Source organism: Erithacus rubecula (genome assembly GCF_903797595.1).
Source record: "Erithacus rubecula genome assembly, chromosome: 5".
Lineage (NCBI taxonomy): Eukaryota > Metazoa > Chordata > Aves > Passeriformes > Muscicapidae > Erithacus > Erithacus rubecula.
This window is the reverse complement of record NC_136687.1, coordinates 19,230,276-19,240,817: the sequence shown is the minus strand read 5'-3', so window position 1 is coordinate 19,240,817 and position 10,542 is coordinate 19,230,276.

Genomic DNA, 10,542 nt, shown 5'->3' with positions numbered 1-10,542 from the left:
TGGCAGTATAAATGTTGCTACTGCAATATTAAAGTCTCTGCAAAGAATGGAAGGAGGAATAATAACATAATACTATTAATATTAATAATAATAATAAATATTTATATATATGTAAAATCGTAAAATAATAAAAAATAGAATGTCCCTCCTAGTTCTTCGTAAGATCATACCAGAGTAATGAAAATTTGCTAAGATTCAGCCTACCTGCTTTCTAGTCTTCATATTATTGAAAATGCAACATCAGATACAAGACAACAACATGGAGAACAGGTCTGATTTGCAGAGATGTCGAACAGACTTTCTGATAGAGAGGATAAAAGTGAAGTTGATGCCTACAGGGGAAACTAGATAGGGGGAAAAAAATAAGACTTTACTTTAAAAAATTTATATATTAGAATTGTAATTTTGTCTGTATTAAAATAAATAATGAAGATCTAGAATTTTTTTTCAGAGAAATTGAGATTAGATGCAGCTCAGAGTATAACAGTGAAGCATAAAATAAATATATAAATAAATATATAAATATATATTCTATTGTTTGAGGTTTTGGGGAAAAAATGCTTAACTAAACCTTTGGTCAGGAATAGATACGGTAATTGTTCGGGGAATGGAGAAGATCTAGAAAACTAGAAAACAGAATGATTTTTTACCTATTTCATAATGAATTCTGTTGAATTCTCTACCATTTAAGAATGCGGTAAGTAAAGAAGCCCAATATATAGCACATTTATATGACTATATATACATCTATATGATGTATCCACTTGCTGAGATGCTCTCAATAAAATAGATGGCTAGCTTTAATCTACATGTCTAATAACAGTCTAATTTCAAAGTTCATGAATAAAGTTTACAGTGACCAAGGGGAAATCTAGAATTATTTATTGAATCGTTTTGTGAGCATGCTCCCCATTTTTTTATGATAGCAACTGTACCATATTGAGACTAAGTAATCAAGAATATCATGTACATATCAGTGCAGACACTAAGACTCATTTTACTCACAGCAAAAAGAGTACCCCTAGGACAGTAGACATTTTTTATTAAGATATTCTGTATACCATGCCAAACCCAAAAAATTCTGATAAAATGAAAGATTTTCCTGGGTAAGGAGAAAAGAATGAATATGTGATTTGTAATTTTAAGAAGGCTTTAACACTGTCTTTAAATACGGCTCAAGTGAAATCACTCCACAATTTTTATAATTTTCAATTTAAAAAAAATAAAACAGCAGCAAAAGATATATGAAATATAAGGGATCATAAAATGAGACACCCTTATAAGGCTGGTCACATTTTATGATAGGTCAATAGTAGCATTGCATATGAGATATAAGAAGTAAATAAATTATTATGTTCTCTAGGATTTATTAAAAAAAATAAAGTTTGAGGGTTTTGTACCATATAAAAGTTTTTCAAAACATGAAGAAATTGGAGGATAAAATCACTAAAAAAAATTAGAAAATACAATGCATGCTGAAAAGGTAAAGAAGATGTTGACCTGGGGAAAGAAAGAGCAGGGTGAAATACTTTGAAAATGTGAAGAGTTAATGTAAAGAAAACAATCAATCGTTTGTCATGCGCACTGTGTGGGTAACACACAAGGAAATTATTTAATTTTCAAACCCATAAAAGGTATGTTAGAAATTCCAACTATAAGGAATATTTAGTGATCTAGGGAGGCTGGGAAATCACCCATTGAGATATTTTAAAAAGCTTGCCAAACATCTCCCATTGCTTTTTTTTTTTTAATCTAAAGTACCAAAAGAGTTCCCACAAGACACTTCTGATCAGAAAATATATAAATATTAACATCTCTCTTTATGTTCTTGTAGTTGTAGCTTGTTTCACATCATGGAGGATGGGTGTTCATCACTTCCATATCCTTTGGCAGTGAGAAGAATTTCCTGGAAATGTGTTATGAAATGTATTGGCTTCATGCTGATTTCTTTTTTCTACTGGAAGTTGCCTACCCAATTAATTGTTTTGTAAAATATGTTCTTCCCCTTGAGTGTGCTTGAAAATAAAATGATCATACAGTCATTCATATAGAAAGAGTTTGGAAGAGGCAGTACCTATATATATGGTCAGTGGAGATAAAGCCTTGAAAAGATATTCCAGGCAGATAAACAGTCACAAACCCCTAAAAGTCAAAAAATGGCAAAGGCATGTGTCACTTGGGCATCTCCATGCTGCGACTTCAAACGAGTTTTATGTCAAATTAAGTTTGAAATTCGTAACATTTCACAAAATTTCTCTAGAAAGTGTAGGTTAGTTTTGAAACCCTGGAGCAATGGCTAGAGCAATGTAGTAGTGAAGTGTCCCCAGGATTGGAATGTTAAATGAAGAGACCCTGTGAACAACTAATTGTTTGAAGAGGTTAAAGCAGAAGCTGTATTAGGGTGGGTATAAGGTTAAATAATAACTTGGTGATAGATAAGAAGATGAAAATATAACTCAGAGTAACCTCCAAATATAATACAAAAAAACCCACAAACCCAGGAGAATTTATATAGATATATGTATACTACTATAATGAAAAATCAGCACATGGAATTTTGTCATAGGCATGATCATAGGTGACCAATCACCTCTGTTAGCATGATTCTTTCCTTGTTACCTTTTTGTGTAAAAGAATGTGCTTGTTTCCTAGGAGGTGAGCCAGCTGTATTACATGCCTGGCATCTTGTTCCGAGGAATTGTAATAAAATAAAATATTTTTTCTTGGCGAGTTGATCAGCTCTTGTAAGCCAGGTGAAAGAATCCTGCTTTAGGATTAGCAGGTGGAAAACAGACCATAAATTTGGCAGGAGTATGTCCCCTTTGGCTAGTATCTGTCAGGCTCTAGGCTCTTGCACCCTTATTTTCATGCCTTACAGCACAGCACCTTGGCTGCAGAAGGTACATCATTACCTTTCCTACTGGCTTCATGGAAGACTTGGTTAACTGCCAGTCACCTCAGTGTGTAGGGATGAAGGGGTGAGTGAGTAAAGGACTCTTTACTGGAGTTGTGAATACTGGAAGCTGGAGTGGGTCTGGAGCCTTGGCAGTTTGTGTATACAAGTGGTACTGACTGAGGAGCCTGGAATTCACAGGCAGCTACTGGGTAGATGAGCTACTGGGGTGTTTGAGGCCAGCTACTGGAGGGATATATAAATATATATATATGTGTGTGTGTATATATATATATATATATGTGTGTGTGTGTGTGTGTGTGTTTATATATACTCTCTTTTTTTTTTTTTTTTTTTAAGACTAAAGTCCCATGTCATAAAACAGAAATTCACAAACTCCTCAGATATCTTAGATAAGTCAACAGAGCAGGAAAGCATTCTAGACCATAAAATGATCTAAACTTGAAAATTCTTATAATCAAATTCTGTGTATCATTGTAGAGAAATACGTTAATTTCTAGACTACTTAGCATGCCATCATTTTTCCTCGAAATTAAAAGACTATGATGTTTATCAACATGCAATGGTGTTTGCTCATTATGTTGATTTTTATTACGGGATCCCACAATTTGAAATAATTATGAAAAAAACAACAGAAACAGATTTTTGATTGTTCATTGTTTGTGGCATCTGTAGGAAATATGTCGGCTTGACATCAACTGTTAACAAGTTTTATTTAAAATTTAGGGAAAAACAGTTGTAAATTATAAACATTGTCTATAATAGAGCTTTGTGGTTTGCATAATTATATTCTGTGAAAGAAGGGAGGCAAGCTTGGTCTGACTTCATTTTTCCATCTTAGAAAAGATTCAACTATCTTCATCCCATGATACCAGCTGCACTGTGCTTTGTATGAGATCACTGTGCTTAATTTCAATAGCCTGCAGAAAGAGTTTATTTTTTAAGTCCCGTCTTTTGCAGATGTGCCAAGGGAAAGATAATTTTGGTCTCCCTAATCATATGCAGAAAGCTAGCCCTGTTCTTAAGCATTACTTTGCATGGTGCTTCCAGAATAGCCTGTATAGAAGTCATAGTTTCATATTTGAAGTAAATTTAAGTAAGTCTGTTTCCCAAAAGTATTTTCCTAATGTACTTAGAATTTGTACTAAATATTAATATTTTTTTTACTCATGGGTATACTAAATATCATTTCTAAAGAAGTGTGTGTAAAGATTTTTCAAATGTAAAACCAATATTTAAAGAAAATGTATTAAAGGAAGATGACAGGAACATAAAATTTGAATAAAAAAAACTTTTAAATACAATGCACTTTGCACTTTCATCAAGAACTTTCACTGGGGCACTGAATTTATGGTGATTTATGGTGAATACAACCAAAAAATTTATTCTTTTTCAAGATAAGTTTTCATCTTGCTCTTCCAACTTAGGCTAAATGCTTATGAAAAAAAGTCTATAAATTTGAAAACATTTAACTGCCCTTAATTATCTGAAGGTACGGTGTGTGTGTGTATATACTGTATCACAAATCCTTAAAAATGAGCCCATAATTTTATTTCATATTTCTGTTAGACAAGGGATAGTATTTAAAGTAATGTGTCTTGGAACTTCAATTCTGTCGTGTGAATGTTCAACTTCTGTCTTGGCGATATAGATGCTCAATTAAATTTTTTTTTTTTGCTCACAAACTTTACTGATTTTAACAGAAAATGAACTTTGGATGAGTCTTTTCCTAAACTTTGAGGAAAATTGGCAGTCTTAATTAATTAACTAAATTGTCCAATTGTCAAAGTATTTAAGATATTTAAAATGTAAAACTATCACATCTTATTTGAAAAAATCAATAAGCAGTAACAATGTTAAATGTACTAAGATTAAAATAATCTCTGTGCTTTTTTTCTGTGTGGAAAATAAATATTTCTGTGTATTTTTTTATTGAAGGCAAATTCATTACTGTTTTTATTAACAACAATAAACTTTGAGTGCATATGCATGTGCTTGGACATTTTGAAATGATCTGATTAAGATAAGAAAAACACATTAGCTTAAAGAAAGGGAGGGCAATGGAACATCCAGTCAATTTTATCTGTGGATCAGTCAGAAAGCCAGACCTGCACCCAGTGGCAAAAAACTCCAAAGAATTCACCACAGATATAAATAGAACCAGTAAATGCAGCTAGATATAAAATACACTGCAATCATAAAATTATTATGTGAAAATACTACATTAGCTTGAGCAACATCAATAACAAAGTAAGCTTTCTAATCTTCAAATATTATTTGTGCCTAGAAATGAAGGAGCCGAGAAATAATGAGACCATTTTTTAATGTTAATCCTTTCTTAGGAGATTAGAAAGTAAAACTAGCCAAGCAGATCCTGACTATTTCTTAGAGCAAGCCTTTAATCACATTATAATGTAGCTGAACGCAGCTTGGTCGGGTGCTTATTTAATTATAACTAAATTCTTGTAACACATGTGTCAGTGACAATATCCCTATTCCTAGACATCAGCACCAGGATATATTTCTAATGATGATTCCACACTGAAACTGTTGGGAGGTGTCTTGGACGTCATCTCCAATGGATTATATCTGAGAAAAGAGATTGAAAAAAACCCAAAACAACCCTAGTATTGTATAACCAGTGATTGGGAAAAGGGTTGGAGTAACAGCCTGACACCTACAGACTTTATTAATATGAATATGTATCACTGAGAAAAATTCTCCAAATTGAAGTGTTCTCTGCATTATTATTTTCAAAAGTTCAAAGCCGTAGTCTAGTGTAGGTAGAATAGATATTCCACTCTGAATCTTACAGAGATGCCATAGTTACTGTTAAATTTTCCATCATCCTATGATATAGGTACTTTCATTTTTATTCAGAAAAAGAGATTGAAATATCTTAGTTTAATCCAAGTTTTAAATATGAGTATTTGAAGTTCTGTATATGATTCTTTTCCAGCTTCAGTAATAACGTCGTGCTTTTATAAAATCATTTTACTTCCCCCTGAGGACTAAACCGTTGCTCTGTCTCAAGGAGATCTTTGATTTCAGTGGGTTTGATAGTGACATAATGCAGTCAGTGAAACAGCAAAGAAATGGAACAAAATCTGGCACATCAGAAAAATGTATGTGTAAATAGACTATACGTATATATCAGCTGTAATCAGTATGCAGAACTATTTGAATCAACTTTCTATTCACCATTGCTCAATGCACCAAAGACATGGTCCATGCCAAAATGTCTAATGGGGTAGATACCTCTTTCAGAAAAGTCTGTGCAGAACTTCCTGCAGGCTGGCTTACTCTGAAGGGTGACAGCTGCTAGTCAGTGACCTGCAACAGTTCAACACCTGCTATTGAATTCTGGATGTCCCCTAATGATCATGTGACTGACACTGTAAATACTATGTGTGCCTTCTTCAGATAAACAAGAAAGGGGAAAGTTTCTTTCCAAGGAAGTTGAAGTTTATTTTCATATTTCTGAATAGCCTCACTGTAGCATCATTCAACCCTACTTAGAAGAGTATGAACAGGTGGTAGTCTGCAATCTTTATCAGGCCTGGCATCTTCTGTGGCATCACATATGCAAGCTCCCAGAAGGCTTTAATTTTCTCTAGCAGATTGTCTGGGCAACAAAGAGGCTCTTTGGTGCCTTTTGGCAAGGAGTCTCCAGTTACAGAGCCACTACCAAACAGTTTTGGTGACAGTAGTTGTACAGCAGGTGGTTGTTAGACCAGCTTTGTATGGCTGGTCTTTCCTGGTTCTAGCCAGATGCTAGCTCTCATTCTGCAGCGCCAAGGCATCTTATCTGTTATGTAGTGCCATTTCAGGAAGAAGGGAAGGATTCCTCCTCCTGTGAGCAGAGACAAGAGTTGTCTCCTTTGTCTCATGAGTGGTTGAGTGTGTCACCTCAAGTTTAGAAGCAATCTTGCCATCCCCTTGCAAAGTCTAAAGTCAGGGTTCTCACTCAGCTTCTGACATTTGTGGATTTGACTGGTGGATCACTTGGTGAATGGCCACATTCAAAAGAGTTGCAGTCTGTGGCTTGATATATGGGAGGGTGTTGGTGACCAAGTGGCACTCTTCAGAAGTCTGATTGGGACAAGAATTATTTCAATTTTTGTCAGGTAAATGAACAGTAGGATTCAGTGCACTCTCAGCAAGTTTGTGGATGACAACAACTTGTGTGGTGAGGTTGATACTCTAGAGGGAACGGGGACAAGTGATACCATCCAGAGGTGCTTTGACAGGCTAAATAAGTGGATTCATACAAACCTCATGAAGTTAGCAAGGCCAAGTGCAAGATCCTGCACCTGGGTTGGGACATGCCCAAGCACAGGTACAGACAGACCAATGAGTGGGCTCAGAGCAGAGGACTTGAGCCTTGTATGTGGGCTGGCAATATGTGCTTGCAGCTCAGAAGGCCAACTGTATCCTAAACAGCTTCAAATGAAGCATGGCCAGCAGGAGGTGGTCGAGGGAGATGACTTTCCCCCTCTCCTCTTTTCTCATGATGCCACCTGGAATACTTGATCCAGCTCCAAGGTCCATAACATAAGAAGGATATGAACCTGGATGATCAAGCCCAGAATAAAGCCACTAGATCAGTAGAGGTCTGGAGTACCTCTCCTATCAAACCTCTAGGTTTTGTTCAGCCTAAAGAGAGGATCTGGAGACACTCTCTAGAACCTTCCAGTGTCTAAAGGGAGCCTAGAAGAAAGCTGGAGAGGAACCATTTACAAGGGCATGTAGTGATGAGAAAAGGGTGATGGCCTTAAACTGAAAGAGGGGAGGTTTTGGTAGAATGTTAGGAAGAAATTCACTATGGGGTGGTGAGGCACTGAAACAGGTTGCCCAAAGAAGCTGTGGATGTTCCATCCATTAATATGTGCCTCAGTCTCAGGGAAAAACTTCATCTTTGCACATCCTGGCACTCAGGAAGTTCTTCAACTACACTGCTATGGTTACCGAGCAAGGAGGTAGATCTTCAGTGTTGAATATTCAATACCAATTTTTTATGGAATTGTGAGCGTGGAAGTTTTGGGAGCTGGGGAGGTGCAGTTTTTGACAAGGAACACTGAGACAGGAAGTGGAACTTTTCTTGGTTTGCACCATTTGCAGAAGGGGAGTGGTGGTGTGTCCTTCAAAAGCAGGGAGCAGAAAGGCAGAGAGCTATTCCTGCTCCTCCTGACTGCAAGGCCCCAAAAAGCTTTCTTGGTGAGACTATTAGAAAAACTTCTGGTTTTTTTATGTACTCTGAGTTAGACGCGTGGAAAAAAATATTCCCAAGAGGTCAAAACAATACTTGCCTTTTTTTTCAAGGGCAGCAGATGCAGCTACTTGGGAACAGCAGCCATCTTGTTTTGTTTGTGCCTTTTTTGGTTAAATGATGTCCTTTTTTTTTGCTATTTTCTCTTTATTGCTGTATTTATTGCTAACTTCTTTAGTAAGAAATCGCTATCTTCTTTTGTGATTCTTCTTGTAGTTTGTTTTTCTTTGTTTTTCCCCTTCACAGCTGTGGAGGAGGGAGTGGGGCGTTCAAGCAGTCTTAAGCTTTTCCCCACTGAGATTTTTATTCCTTTAAAACCACTACACACACAGTACCTTCTGGAGGGAAAATTCAGCCAAACATAAGCAGGCCAGGAAGTTCCTGAAGCGCACTGAAGATAAATTTCTCCTCCAGCCACTCAGTTGTGCCTTTTCTGCAAACTTGATGAGAATACCCCCTGTCGCAGTGTCCAGGTCTTTACTGAAGAGCTGAACAGTATTGGACCCAGTACTCACTCTTGGCACACACAACTATTTACTTACCTCCAAGTAGACTTTATGCAAGTGCTCACAGCACTGGAGGTCCTGCCTAACAATACATTTTCCATTCACCTCATTATCCACTTACCTGAGCAATACTTTCTCAGCATAGCTAAAATTCATAGTTGTAAGAAGGAGAAATAGAGCAATGTCATGGTTATCTTAATTAGGAGTTACAGAATTTGGATTTTGTATTTAGAAAAGCTTTCTTTTCTCTTTTTCTTGACTAAAGAATTCTCTTCCTTAAGTGTCTTCTCTCAGGTAGTTCTAGTTTTGGAATGAATCCATGAAGAGTTGTCGATGATTTGATTTGACAGTCCCACTCACACAAGAAAAAAGAAGGACCCAATATCATCTACATGAGTCTAAAAATAATAACCTTGGGTATTTTTCTGTACTTATAAATCAAGAGTTATAGTATAACCTTGGAGCCACTATGAATAATGCTTTGGCTTTTTTTTTTCTACCCCACATTTATAGAACTGCAGTCTCTTGTCCTTTGGTTTGTTGTTTAGTTAAAGGACAAAGACAAGTAACAAGTAGACATAAAGCTATTGTACATTGATCTCATAGCAGCAGAAGAAAAAGCTTTCTAATAGTCTTTAGCATTTTTGTTGTATCTAAAACAAATAAAAAAACCCCAACTTTATTCTTTGACACTTTTCAGCTAGTTACATTTTCACACATTTCAAGACTTTTCACCTGTTTACATTTTCAGTTTTTCTTCTAATGAGTGTTAGATAAATGATTAGCCTGTGTTTGAAAAAAAGAAAAAAGGTTTACTTAGGGTAAATTATAGTCTAGAGTATTTTTAAAGGGTTGTCTGAATCTTCATTCTGCAGATCTATTATGACAGACTGATGTCAGTACCTCACATTTGGCTCAGAGGTACATGTAAGCAAAAAAAAGTCTACCAATCTGCCTTCAGACTGACTGTTTCAATCACCAGCTGGCTAAGAATACTAAACTATACATTTCCCAGGGAAAGATTATAGAGTAAAAAGCCCTAATCCCCATACCACCTCCAGATTCTCATGAATTAATGCATTAGTTCATAAATAAATTACATACTCAAACCTCTGTCTAAACTATGTTCAGTCATTTCCTTACATCCCTGAGGGTAGCTGAGTGTTCACTCAGATTTCTTTAATTACTAGTTGACATCAGAAGGAACATTGAACTTTCTCTCTTCCCTCCCCCCATATGTATACTACACGCTGGTATCATTTTAGTAAAACCAAAATAATGGATGGATAGTAATGAATGGGCCACATTTTACTACTTCCTGAAATAACACTTGTTAATTATTGAGATATAAATGTTAAAAGTCATATTCTTATGGAAAATAGATAATGATACTTAGGGTATTAAAACTTTTAAATGGTATTTTTCTTTTTTTTCTCTAACTTTTTAGGGGTCAGTAGTGTAATATTTTCTACTGTTTTTCATATTTTACACTATCTGCTAATTAAGGAAAAATCTGTTGGTATTTACTTTCTCAGTTCTTTGGAAGAGTTAATAGAATAGGCAGCCTATGATATCGGTAGGCACCATTTCACTCATTGAATGTCATAGGAAAGAGTAACAATATGAATTCTTTCAAAGGCTGGAAGAGATTTGATAGTTTAAACAACAGTTTTACTGTGCCTCTCAGACAAAGAAATTTCAGGCTCTGTGGAGAAGTTGAATTTCATATGTTTTTCTTTTACTACATCTACTACGTGACTTAGGCACTTCTATGTGGTTGATGTTTTTTCCAGGCAGCAAATACTTATGCGTTTTCTGAGCAAGAAAATTAACTAAATAAAGTTTCTTTTCTT